The sequence below is a fragment of the Ranitomeya variabilis genome, chromosome 3, assembly GCF_051348905.1.
Source record: "Ranitomeya variabilis isolate aRanVar5 chromosome 3, aRanVar5.hap1, whole genome shotgun sequence".
Lineage (NCBI taxonomy): Eukaryota > Metazoa > Chordata > Amphibia > Anura > Dendrobatidae > Ranitomeya > Ranitomeya variabilis.
The window spans coordinates 219,921,486-219,934,720 of NC_135234.1; the positions used below are offsets into that span (position 1 = coordinate 219,921,486).

The 13,235-nt window shown below is 44.1% G+C and overlaps 1 long non-coding RNA gene across 4 annotated transcripts in view; it reads right to left on the reverse strand.

Moving 5' to 3' along the window:
• Window positions 1–13,235, reverse strand: part of LOC143815684 (uncharacterized) — a 358,696-nt gene that overhangs the window by 324,420 nt on the left and 21,041 nt on the right. For all 4 annotated transcript variants that reach the window (XR_013223781.1, XR_013223783.1, XR_013223782.1 and 1 more), the window contains exons 2-3: window positions 5,075–5,197; window positions 4,844–4,913 (exon numbers count right to left, since the gene is read on the reverse strand). This is a non-coding gene — a long non-coding RNA (uncharacterized LOC143815684). The remainder of the gene's footprint in view (window positions 1–4,843; window positions 4,914–5,074; window positions 5,198–13,235) is intronic.

Genomic DNA, 13,235 nt, shown 5'->3' on the forward strand with positions numbered 1-13,235 from the left:
TCGCCCCGTAAAAAAGAAATAACAATTTTTACTTGCTGAGCGGAGTCTCCAGATGAACAGGGTCTCAGGGACAAAAACAATTTACAATTATTCCTGAAATTTCTAAATTTAAATCGGTCTCCGGAAAATGGTTCAGGAATCGGTATCTTAGGTTCTGACATAGGATTTCTGATAACATAATCTTGTATGCCCTGCACACGAGCAGCAAGCTGGTCCACACTTGTAATCAAGGTCTGGACATTCATGTCTGCAGCAAACACAAGCCACTCAGAGTTAAAGGGGAAAAGAAAAAAAAACGAGAGAGAGAAAAAAAAAACTCATAACTTTCTTTCTTATAATCCCGCTTCTGCAATGCATTTAACATTTAATACGGGCCTGGCAAACTGTTATGACCCCAATGGCGAGGGTCTCAGAGATATCAGCAAGTCTGCGAAGTACAAAAATCCAGCTCATAGGGCAGTGGTAACTGGGTTGACCATATATCTACTCCTAACGCCAACACTAGAAGTAGCCGGGGAACATGCCTACGTTGGTCGCTAGATGTCTCGCGCCAGCCGGAGGACTAACTACCCCTAGAAGAGGAAAACAAAGACCTCTCTTGCCTCCAGAGAATAGACCCCAAAAGTAGGATACAAGCCCCCCACAAATAATAACGGTGAGGTAAGAGGAAATGACAAACACAGAGATGAACTAGGTTTAGCAAAGAGAGGCCCGCTTACTAATAGCAGAATGTAGTAAGATAACTTATATGGTCAACAAAAACCCTAACAAAATTCCACACTGGAGATTCAAGAACCCCCGAACCGTCTAACGGCCCAGGGGGAGAACTCCAGCCTCCCTAGAGCTTCCAGCAAGGAAAGGATACAGATAATGAACAAGCTGGACAAAAATGCAAACAAAAACAAATAGCAAAAAGCAAGAAAGCGGACTTAGCTTAATCACGCAGGAACCAGGATCAGTAGACAAGAGCACTACAGATTAGCTCTGATATCAACGTTGCCAGGCATTGAACTGAAGGTCCAGGGAGCTTATATAGCAACACCCCTGACCTAACGACCCAGGTGAGCATACAAGGGATGATAGACATACCCAGAGTAAAATCACTAGTAGCCACTAGAGGGAGCCAAAAGGTAAATTCACAACATTTGCCTTCCTCTGAATCAACATGTTCGTCTATAGGATGAATTTGATTGACTTGGGTCTACCTTCAACCTTAAAAAAAAACTATGAAAAGATTGAATCCTACAGGGTTTTTGTAGCATTCAAATTAGTAATATGGCCTTAAAATTTTATTATGATATTGCCAAAAGATCCTCGACTATCAGAGAATAAAAGTTGGGGACAAATGACCATACATGTTCTTCATTGGAGTCATCCTGGATGACTATTCTATGATAATGGCTCAAAAATGACAACTGTCGTCTTTATATGCAAGGTTTTTTTTATAATGGTGATTAGTGAGGAGCTAATGCACATGGATAAGGCGTTATCCGAGCATGCTCGTGTGCTAATAGAGTGGCTTCGACGTCGTCAAAAAATACAGTGGGTACGGAAAGTATTCGTACCCCTTTACATTTTTCACTTTTTGTTTCATTGCAGATATTTGGTAAATTCAAAAACATTCATTTTTTTCTCATAAAAAAATACAACACAAATGTAGTAATTTTTGCAAATTTATTAAAAAAGAAAAACTGAAATATCACATGGTCATGAGAATTCAGACCCTTTGCTCAGTATTGAGTAGAAGCACTCTTTTGAGTTAGTGCAGCCATGAGTCTTCTTGGGAATGATGCAACAAGTTTTTCACACCTGGATTTGGGGATCCTCTGCCATTCTTCCTTGCAGATCCTCTCCAGTCCCTTCAGGTTGGATGGTGAACGATGGTGGACAGCCATTTTCAGGTCTCTCCAGAGATGTCCAATAGGGTTTAGGTCAGGGCTCTGGCTAAGCCAGTCAAGAATGGTCACAGAGTTGTTCAGAAGCCACTCCTTTGTTATTTTAGCTGTGTGCTTAGGGTCATTGTCTTGTTGGAAGGTGAACCTTCGGCCAAGTCTGAGGTCCACAGCACTCTGGAAGAGGTTTTCATCCAGGATATCTCTGTCCTTGGACGCATTCATGTTCCCTTCAATGACAACCAGTTGTCCTGTCCCTGCTGCTGAAAAACACCCCCATGGCATGATTCTGCCACCACGTTTCACTGTTGGGACTGTATTGGGCAGGTGATGAGCAGTGCCTTGTTTTCTCCACACATATCACTTAGAATTATCACCAAAAGGTCTATCTTGGTCTCATCAGACCAGAGAATCTTGTTTCTCATAGTCTGGGAGTTCTTCATGTGTTTTTTTTAGCAAACTTTATGCAGGCTTTCTTATGTCTTGCACTGAGGAGAGGCTTCCGTTGGGCCACTCTGCCATAAAGGCCTGACTGGTGGAGGGCTGCAGTGATAGTTGGCTTTGTGGAACTTTCTCCCATCTCCCTACTGCATCTCTGGAGCTCAGCCACAGTGATCTTGGGGTTCTTCTTTACCTCTCTCAGCCAGGCTCTTCTCCCACGATTGCTCAGTTTGACTGGACAGCTAGGTCTAGGAAGACTTCTGGTGGTCCCAAACTTCTTCCATTTACGGATTATGGAGGCCACTGTGCTCTTAGGAACCTTGAGTACTGCAGAAATTCTGTTGTAACCTTGGCCAGATCTGTGCCTTGCCACAATTCTGTCTCTGAGCTCCTTGGCCAGTTCCTTTGACCTCATGACTCATTTGGTCTGACATGCACTGTGAGCCGTGAGGTCTTATATAGACAGGTGTATGCCTTTCCAAATCAAGTCATATCAGTTTAATTAAACACAGCTGGACTCCAATGAAGAAGTAGAACCATCTCAAGGAGGATCAACAGGAAATGGACAGCATGTGACTTAAATATGAATGTCTGAGCAAAGGGTCTGAATACTTATGACCATGTAATATTTCAGTGTTTTTTTTTATTAAAATTGGAAAAATGTCTACTTTTCTGTTCTTTTCGGTCAAGATGGGGTGCAGAGTGTACATCAATGTGAAAAAAATGAACTTTTTTTAATTTACCAAATGGCTGCAATGAAACAAAGAGTGAAAAATGTAAAGGGGTATGAATACTTTCCATACCCACTGTATATTCAAGTGCCTGTGACTGCATATCTCATAGCTGATCGCTAGGCAATCCCTGTATGTGTTGCGGCTATCTAACAAACAGGCAATCCCTGCATGTGTTGCGGCTGTCGAACAGCCACGAGACATGCAGCCTCAGGGACTCGAACATATTTTTCGAGCAGGCTAAAGAAACTTGGTTAGCACATGAGCATGCTCGGATAACTACTTATCTGAGCACATTCGCTCATCACTAATGGTGATCATAAGCCACTGAGTTTAGTAGTCAATTGAATGACAGAAGGTAAATACTGGATAACCAAACCATGATAAAACCTCAATAATAACATGGTAAAGGATTACTTTAATATGAAAGAACATATCAATTCTAGATGTCTCATATAGAAGCATGACGTTTTGACACATTTTTGTCTGTGGACAGAGCCCATATTTAGTTTCTATTTTCATTTCCATTTGGGGTGGGGCCATTCTGTTGGCTGCTCATGATCAGCAGCAATTGATAACCGTAACAAAGCTCTAATGATTATAAGCACATTATCTCTAGTGCACAAGAAAGGTCAGTGTTTGCAGAGAACGAAACAAATGGCAACAGCAAATGCTGCAATTAAAAATGAGCACAGTCTAAATGTCAGCAAGTTCAGTGGGTTTCTTCGAAAAAACAATTGGCGATGGACTATGCCAGTCTTAAGGCTTAGGCGTAAACTCAATATGGCGACCAAGCCCTGTTTCTGTCGCTGCATAGCCCACACCGGATCCTATTACTCATTTTCTGTAACTATTTCCTAGCCTACGTACATGACACATCGGGAACGATGGCGCTAACTGCGTACCTGACCCAAATCGTTAAAAATCACCAGTATGCAGACATACACAAATACGCTATGATTGGCTGTATACCTTTACGTATGGTCAAGTTACAAAAAAGCCTATAATATTTTCCATTTAGCTGACATGATTGTAATCTTGCCAATATTATCTTTGCTTCCTGAAGCATGGCTTATTTTCTTTTGCAAAGAGAAACAAATAAATTGAAAAATGTAAGACGATTGCTCCCCTTATAGGATACAAAGTTATTTTATATTGTTTTAGAAATAAATAACAAGCAAAGGAAATGACTTTGTATATAAACACACTGCCAAATGGGTTAATGTTCAGTATAGACCTCTGGTACTAGTAGATATTAAAACTGCGCAATACCATAAAAATATTACCCATAGCCCAACAGTCCAGCTCTACCCCTCCCAGATGAGGATTTTATGGTGTACACAGCTCGTTACATGAATGAAAACCATCAGGATTCCGTGACTATCAAAAAACACATCGATTACAGTAAAATATGAGCATATTTCCTAGACTTAAAAAACAGACCAATGGCTCAATTCCACAGAAGAGGGAGAGAGGGAGCAGGCTCTTATGCGCTCAAGGAAGATCATCCATCCAGCATTATCCCTCGAAAGCAGCCCAATATAAGGATAGTAGAGCTACTTGAGGTTCAACAGCTGTCAATGCCGAATCTTCGCATGGCTGACATGTTTTTCATTGCATACGCAGTATTTTCCATGCTGAACGCTGCAATAGTCTTACACAAACCTAACATTCTGCAGCATAGCTAATGGGAAGACACGATCAGGCTACATAGAAAGGCTACCAGTGCGAAGGTGATGCTTTACTCTTGATGCTTTAAATAGTTAACCATTTACTTGCCTGAGGAGAGATTGCTCTTCTCTCTTCATTGCCGCAGCCTGTTTAGGGAAGCCTCAGTTCAAATCAGCTTCTACAGTAAAAGACATAATCATTTATTGAATTTCCTCCTGAAATTTCGCAGAACCTCAAGACTATTCAGTCCAAGTGACTACACAGAAGCTGCTTCAAAGTGACACTTTGGAGATTTAGACAGCAGATTTAGAGAAGATGAAACCTGCAGCATCTTCCTACCTCTTTTCACTGTGTATCCACCACTCCCTCACTGTGTGACAAGGAAATGCTGCAGAGAACGCTCACAATGGGATTGGCTGCTGGAGAAACACCTCTGTGCGTTCATTGGTTGGCCCCATTCTCCTGTTCAAAACAAACCACAGAAATGAAGATCATTGAACAGGATCTCAAAAGAAAAACAGGTCACAATCTCTGCTCCATAGTTTACCATGGGACAACAGATCACAGCTAGAAACAATGGCAGGGAGATCCAGAAGAACATGAGAACTGCTGCATGGCAACAGCTAAAAAAAGCCTCTCAGACATGTACACGCAAGCCTATTAATAACAAATCAGGTCTTAATGTATAGCTGCGCCTATGGAAAACTACACAGAGGGATTATCGAGTAATGAAACAAATTCATGTTCTTCGCTTACATAGCGGCCTCATCTTATAGCGTTGTGTCAAATATAAATACTGGATCTGCTCAAAGCATGATAATGATTTAGAACATAAGCAACACTTTTATTATTATTGACATGAATGTATTGTATTTTCACCATAATCTTAACCAGCCCACAGACTGCCGCACTCTCAGGTATCAGCCAGCTAAAGGGGCATTACACGAGCTCTATTCCTGTGCTCTCAGGTATCAGCCAGCTAAAGGGGCAGTACGTGAGTTCTATTCCTGTGCTCTCAGGTATCAGCCAGCTAAAGGGGCAGTACATGAGCTCTATTCCTGTGCTCTCAGGTATCAGCCAGCTAAAGGGGCAGTACGTGAGCTCTATTCCTGTGCTCTCAGGTATCAGCCAGCTAAAGGGGCAGTACGTGAGCTCTATTCCTGTGCTCTCAGGTATCAGCCAGCTAAAGGGGCAGTACGTGAGCTCTATTCCTGTGCTCTCAGGTATCAGCCAGCTAAAGGGGCAGTACGTGAGCTCTATTCCTGTGCTCTCAGGTATCAGCCAGCTAAAGGGGCAGTACGTGAGCTCTATTCCTGTGCTCTCATGTATCAGCCAGCTAAAGGGGCATTACATGAGCTCTATTCCTGTGCTCTCATGTATCAGCCAGCTAAAGGGGCAGTACATGAGCTCTATTCCTATGCTCTCATGTATCAGCCAGCTAAAGGGGCAGTACGTAAGCTCTATTCCTGTGCTTTCGGGTATCAGCCAGCTAAAGGGGCAGTACGTGAGCTCTATTCCTGTGCTTTCGGGTATCAGCCAGCTAAAGGGGCAGTACGTGAGCTCTATTCATGTGCTCTCAGGTATCAGCCAGCTAAAGGGGCAGTACATGAGCTCTATTCCTGTGCTTTTGGGTATCAGCCAGCTAAAGGGGCAGTACATGAGCTCTTTTCGTGTTCTCTCTGCATAGGCGGATTATAATGAGCGCAAGCTGGGCTACCTGTTGTGATTCGGTTCGTGGGCTCCCCCGGTGGTCTCTTGTGGTACTGGTGTCCTGCAAGCTTTGCCTTCTCAGTTCACCTGTTCCTATCAGGATGTGGGAGTATCCTATTTAACCTTGCTCCTCAGTCATTCTAATGCTGGCCATCAATGTATCCAGAGTGAATCTGTTGCATGTTCCTGCTCCCAGTTTTCTGCTCAGCTAAGTTGGACACTTTAGTCCTTAAGTCTATTTTTGTATGTTTTGTCCAGTTTGCACTTATGTGAATCTCTGCAGCTGGAAGCTCTTGTTGGGCTGAAATTACCACTCCAGTGGCATGAGTTGTCACATGAGTTAAGGTAATTTCAGGATGGTGTTTTGAAGGGTTTTGCAGCTGACCGCGAAGTCCTCTGTTGTATCTTTCTGCTATTTAGTTAGCGGGCCTCTCTGTGCTAAATCTGCTTTCATACTACGTGTGTCTTTTCATCTGCTCTCACCGTTATATGTGGGGGGCTGCTATCTCCTGTGGGGACATTCTCTGGAGGCAAGCCAGGACTGCGTTTTCTTCTACCAGGGGTAGTTTGTTCTCCGGCTGGCGCGCGGCATCTAGAGACAACGCAGGAATGCCCCCTGGCTACTTCTAGTGTGGTGTGTAGGTTTAGCATCGCGGTCAGCTCTAGTTTCCATCACCCGAGAGCTTGTCCGTTTATTCTATGCTTCTGATGTTTCCTTGCCATTGGAAACCATAACAGCTACCGCCTGGGGGCCCAAGACTCCTGGGGGCCAGACTGTTCCCATTAGAATGTTTTGCAAGTCACCTTAGGCAAATGCACGTCTTCGGACAAGGAGCTTGCCTGGCGCTGCGCTTCTGGCATTACAGAATAGCAGCGCAGTTCCAGGGAAGGTTCCATCGCCTGCTCTGACACGTGCCTGCACTATGTTCATACTATATATAGGGAGAGGGAGCTAAGTGAGGGCTCACATTGTATATAGTGAGCTATGTGGGTGCGCATACTGTATCTGGGGAGCCATGTAGAGGTTCATACTGTATATATAGAGGCTGTGTGGGGGCACATACGGCATATAGGGAGCTATGTGAGGGCTCACCCTGTCAATAGAGAGGCTATGTGGAGGCTCACACTGTATATAGGGAGTTAAGTGGGGGTTCATACTGTATATAGGGAGCTATTTGGGTGCTCATACTGCACCTTGGGAGGCTATATGGGGGTTTATGTATATAAGGAGCTCTGTAGGGGTTTATACAGTATATGCAGAGGCAATGTGAGGGCTAATCCTGCATGTAGAAAAACTAGATATAAATGCACAGTGGATATGAGATTTCTAGAAATGTCATCCACTAAGCTGTAACATCTGGCCGCTGCATTTTTTTACGCTGCATAAATGCATAGCGTCAAAACCACAGCAAATCCTGAACATGGGAACGTACAGTACAGACCAAAAGTTTGGACACACCTTCTCATTTAAAGATTTTTTTGTATTTTCATGACTATGAAAATTGTACATTCACACTGAAGGCATCAAAACTATGAATTAACACATGTGGAAAAAGTGTGAAACAACTGGAATTATGTCTTATATTCTTCGTTCTTCAAAGTAGCCACCTTTTGCTTAGATGACTGCTTTGCACACTCTTGGCATTCTCTTGACCAGCTTCAAGAGGTAGTCACCGGGAATGGTTTTCACTTCACAGGTGTGCCCTGTCAGGTTTAATAAGTGGGATTTCTTGCCTTATAAATGGGGTTGGGACCATCAGTTGTGTTGTGCAGAAGTCTCGTGGATACACAGCTGATAGTCCTACTGAATAGACTGTTAGAATTTGTATTATGGCAAGAAAAAAGCAGCTAAGAAAAACGAGTAGCCATCATTACTTTAAGAAATGAAGGTCAGTCAGTCCGAAAAATTGGGAAAACATTGAAAGTGCCTCCAAGTGCAGTGACCGCCCCGGGAAAGGAAGACCAAGAGTCACCTCTGCTTCTGAGGATAAGTTTATCTGAGTCACCAGCCTCAGAAATCGCAGGTTAACAGCAGCTCACATTAGATACCAGGTCAATGCCACACAGAGTTCTAGCAGCAGACACATCTCTACAACAACTGTTAAGAGGAGACTTTGTGCAGCAGGCCTTCATGGTAAAACAGCTGCTAGGAAACCACTGCTAAGGACAGGCAACAAGCAGAAGAGACATGTTTGGGCTAAAGAACACAAGGCAAGGAATGGACATTAGACCAGTGGAAATCTGTGCTTTGGTCTGATGAGTCCAAATTTGAGATCTTTGGTTCCAACCACCGTGTCTTTGTGCGACGCAGAAAAGGTGAACAGATGGACTCTACATGCCTGGTTCCCACCGTGAAGTATGGAGGAGGAGGTTTGATGGTGTGGGGGTGCTTTGCTGGTGACACTGTTGGGGATTTATTCAAAATTGAAGGTATAGTGAACCAGCATGGCTACCACAGCATCTTGCAGCGGCATGCTATTCCATCCGGTTTGCGTTTAGTTGGACCATCGTTTATTTTTCAACAGGACAATGACCCCAAACACACCTCCAGGCTGTGTAAGGGCTATTTGACCAAGAAGGAGAGTGATGGGGTGCTATGCCAGATGACCTGGCCTCCACAGTCACCAGACCTGAACCCAATCAAGATGGTTTGGGGTGAGCTGGACCGCAGAGTGAAGGCAAAAGAGCCAGCAAGTGCTAAGCATCTCTATGAACTCCTTCAAGATTGTTGGAAGACCATTCCCGGTGACTACCTCTTGAAGCTCATCAAGAGAATGCCAAGAGTGGGCAAAGCAGTCATCAAAGCAAAAGGTGGCTACTTTGAAGAACCTAGAATATAAGACATAACAAAAAAGTGTGAAAAACAAATTAAGTATATAATTCCACATGTGTTAATTCATAGTTTTTAAACCTTCAGTGTGAATGTACAATTTTCATAGTCCTGAAAATACAGAAAAATCTTTAAATGAGAAGGTGTGTCCAAACTTTTGGTCTGTACTGTACTCTTAATGCACTTATACATCACCATCACTTCACCAATGACTGTCACAATCATAAACCGGTCAAATTACCTCAATATTGAAGTAAACATTTTGATAAGACATCTTTAAATTTACTATCGAGGAAACGACAGACTAGTTTGGAAGTCAAAATAAAACCTTGTAAAATGAACTTCTTTCTTGTAATGCCCTTAGTGTTACTGACAGTTATCCCATAACAGTGTGAGCAATAGTATAGTAGTGCAGTAAACGACAGGAACATACAAGTGCTTCTCACTAAATTAGAATATCATCAATAAGTTAATTTATTTTAGTTCTTCAATACAAAAAGTGAAACTCATTATATAGAGTCATTACAAACAGAGTGATCTATTTCAAGTGTTTATCTCTGTTAATGTTGATGATTATAGCTTACAGCCAATAAAAATCCAAAAGTCACTATCTCAGTAAACTAGAATAATTAACAAAAAACACCTGCAAAGGCCTCCCAAGCGTGTAAAAAGGTCCCTTAGTCTGTTTCACTAGGCTCTACAATCATGGGGAAGACTGCTGACTTGACAGATGTCCAGAAGGCAGTCATTGACACACTCTACCAGGAGGGTAAGCCACAAAAGGTCATTAGTAAAGAAGCTGACTGTTCACAGAGTGCTGCATCCAAGCATATTAATGGAAGGTGAGTGGAAGGAAAAAGTGTGGTAGAAAAAAGTGCACAAGCAATCGAGATAACCGCAGCTTTGAAAGGATTGTTAAGAAAAAGCCATTCAAAAAAATTGGAGGAGATTCACAAGGAGTGGACTGCTGCTGGAGTCATTGCTTCAAGAGCTACCACACACACACACACGCGCATATCCAGGAGATGGGCTACAAGTGTCGCATTCCTTGTGTCAAGCCACTCATCACCAATAAACAATGCCAGAAGCGTCTTACCTGGGCCAAGGAGAAAAAGAACTGGTCTGTTGTTCAGTCGTCCAAGGTGTTGTTTTTAGATTAAAGTAAATTTTGCATTTAATGTGGAAATCAAGGCCCCAGAGTCTGGAGGAAGAGTGGAGAGGCACACAAGCCAAGCTGCTTGAGGTCTAGTGTGAAGTTTCCACAATCAGTCATGGTTTGGGGAGACATGTCATCTGCCGGTATAGGTCCACTGTGCTTTATCAAGACCAAAGTCAGCGCAACAGTCTACCAGGAAATTTTAGAGCAATTCATGCTTCCCTCTGCTGGCAAGCTCTTTGGAGATGGAAATTTCATTTTCCAGTAGGACTTGGCACCTGTCCTCACTGCCAAAAGTACCAATACCTGCTTTAAAAACAACAGTATCACTGTGCTTGATTGGCCAGCAAACTCACCTGACCTTAACTCCATAATCTATGTGGTATTGTCAAGAGAAAGATGAGACACCAGATGCAGACAATGCAGACGAGCTGAAGGCTGCTATCAAAGCAACCTGGGCTTCTATAACACCTCAGCAGTGCCACAGACTGATGGCATCCATGCCACGCTGCATTGATGCAGTATTTGATGTAAAAGCAGCCCCGACCAAGTATTGAGTGCATTCCCTGAACATTAATTTCAGTAGGCCAACATTTCAGATTTTAAAATAATTTTTCAAACTGGTGTTATAAAGTATTCTAATTTACTTAGATAATTACTTTTGGATTTTCATTGGCTGTAAGCCATTATCATCAACATTAACAGAAATAAGCACTTGAAATAGATCACTGTGTTTGTAATCACTCTCTCTCAGACCTGGGCAAAGTGCAGCCCAAGGGCCACATCCGGCCCTCTGGCTGTCCCAGTCCGGCCCACGGACTGAGACAGCTGAGGGGCTTAAAACAGTGGACCACGGTCCACACGGTGCCCACTCGCTGTCTCTGCTGTCTATAGCCACGCTGACTGCATTGGTGGAGGAGGGGCCTCAGTCCACTTCCACCACCAATCTGCGTGTGAAACAGCTGATGCGATGACATTTCATCGCATCAGCTGTGTACTGCAGAGAGTCAGCGCACTACAGACACCGAGATAGGAGCAGGAGCAGAATGCTGGGGAATGGGACCGAGGTATGTGGTTTGTTTTTTTTAGTTATTTATGTATATGTTTGGCTGCATATAGGGAGGCTATGGAGGTCTTACTGAGAACATGGGGAGGCTGTGTGGACCTAATATGCAGGACATGGAGAGGCCGTGTGGGCCTCATGTGCTGGACATGGGGAGGCCGTGTGGGCCTCTTGTGCTGGACATGGGGAGGCCGTGTGGGCCTCATGCGCTGGACATGGGGAGGCCGTGTGGGCCTCATGCGCTGGACATGGGGAGGCTGTGTGGGCCTCATGCACTAGACATGGGGAGGCTGTGTGGGCCTCATGCACTGGATATGGGGAGGCTGTGTGGGCCTCATGCACTGGACATGGGGAGGCTGTGTGGGCCTCATGCACTGGACATGGGGAGGCTGTGTGGGGCTCATATGCTGGATATTCGGAGGCTGTGTGGGCCTCATTCTGGATATGGGGAGGCTGTGTGGGGCTCATACGATATATAGAGAGGAGGCTGTATTCGGGTTCAAACGGTATATAAGGTAATTTTGGCATACTTAATTCTGCTCAATATTGAGTGATTATTAAATATTATAAATATTATATTAATAATTATATATTGATAGTAATATTGAGCTTAATTAATTTCAGCCTATTGGTTCGGCCCTCGACAACAGTCACGGTCTCTCATGTGGCCCCTCAAGAAAATTAATTGGCCACCCCTTTCTCTATATAAAATATGAGTTTCACTCTGTATTGAAAAACAAATAAATTAACTTTTTGATGATATTCTAATTTAGTGAAAAGCAGTTGTATCCCACTGTCCTCACACAGTGCCATGACAAAATGAACATATATCATGACAGTAAATACCAAAAAACAAAATAACTGTTTCCTTATCGCTGATCTTCATGATCATCAGGGTCACCTTCAGTACTCTGATGAGTACTAGCTTCAGTGTAAGTACCTAATCCAGTGACGCTATCAGCATGACCGGACTGGCCATCTGCCTGACCAGGCAAATTCCAGGTGGGCTATGCAGACCAAACCCACAGCCGACCCATCTGTGACTGCCTTACATCTTCTGCTGTCCTCTATGCCAAATATGTACCTAAATATATTGGCCCCTTCCCGAAATTGGCCGAACAAGTACTGCCTATTTTGCAGTGACTTCCCACAAATGGACATACTGGCATGGGAGAACGATCACCATGTCAAAAGATACAGTGACTAGGTGAAGACAGCTGCTGTCTCTGACAGCAGGACATCTGGCCTCAATGCACAAGGGGGTGGGGGTCTCCAACCTAGCCCATTGGCGATAACTGACATTGGCCGATCAGTGTGAGGTCTCTGTCATGGACAGCATCAATTATTATGAGGACCCCTAGTGATTAAGCAGTGGTCCCACTTACCACATTCGTTGCGATCGGTCTGCGTCTTTCCTCATATGCAGTCTCGGTGACTGCGCCTGTGCGGCCGCCCTGCTTGTGAATCCCAGCCCCGCAATGTGAATAAATCATAAGTCACTGCGGGGCTGGGGTTCACAAGCAGGGCGGCCGCACAGGCGCAGTCAGCTAGACTGCATACGAGGACAGACGGGCAGCACTCACTGCGCCTGCACCAGGCAGGAAAAAAAGAGCACAGGCGCCGGCTATTTTCAAAACAACGCTGAGGCTGCGCCTGGCGCCAAAAAGATTTGAGTGACGGCTGTGTGGCGTCTGCAGCAGGGGGGGAGGGAGACGCCTGCCTCCTTGACTGAAGACAAGGT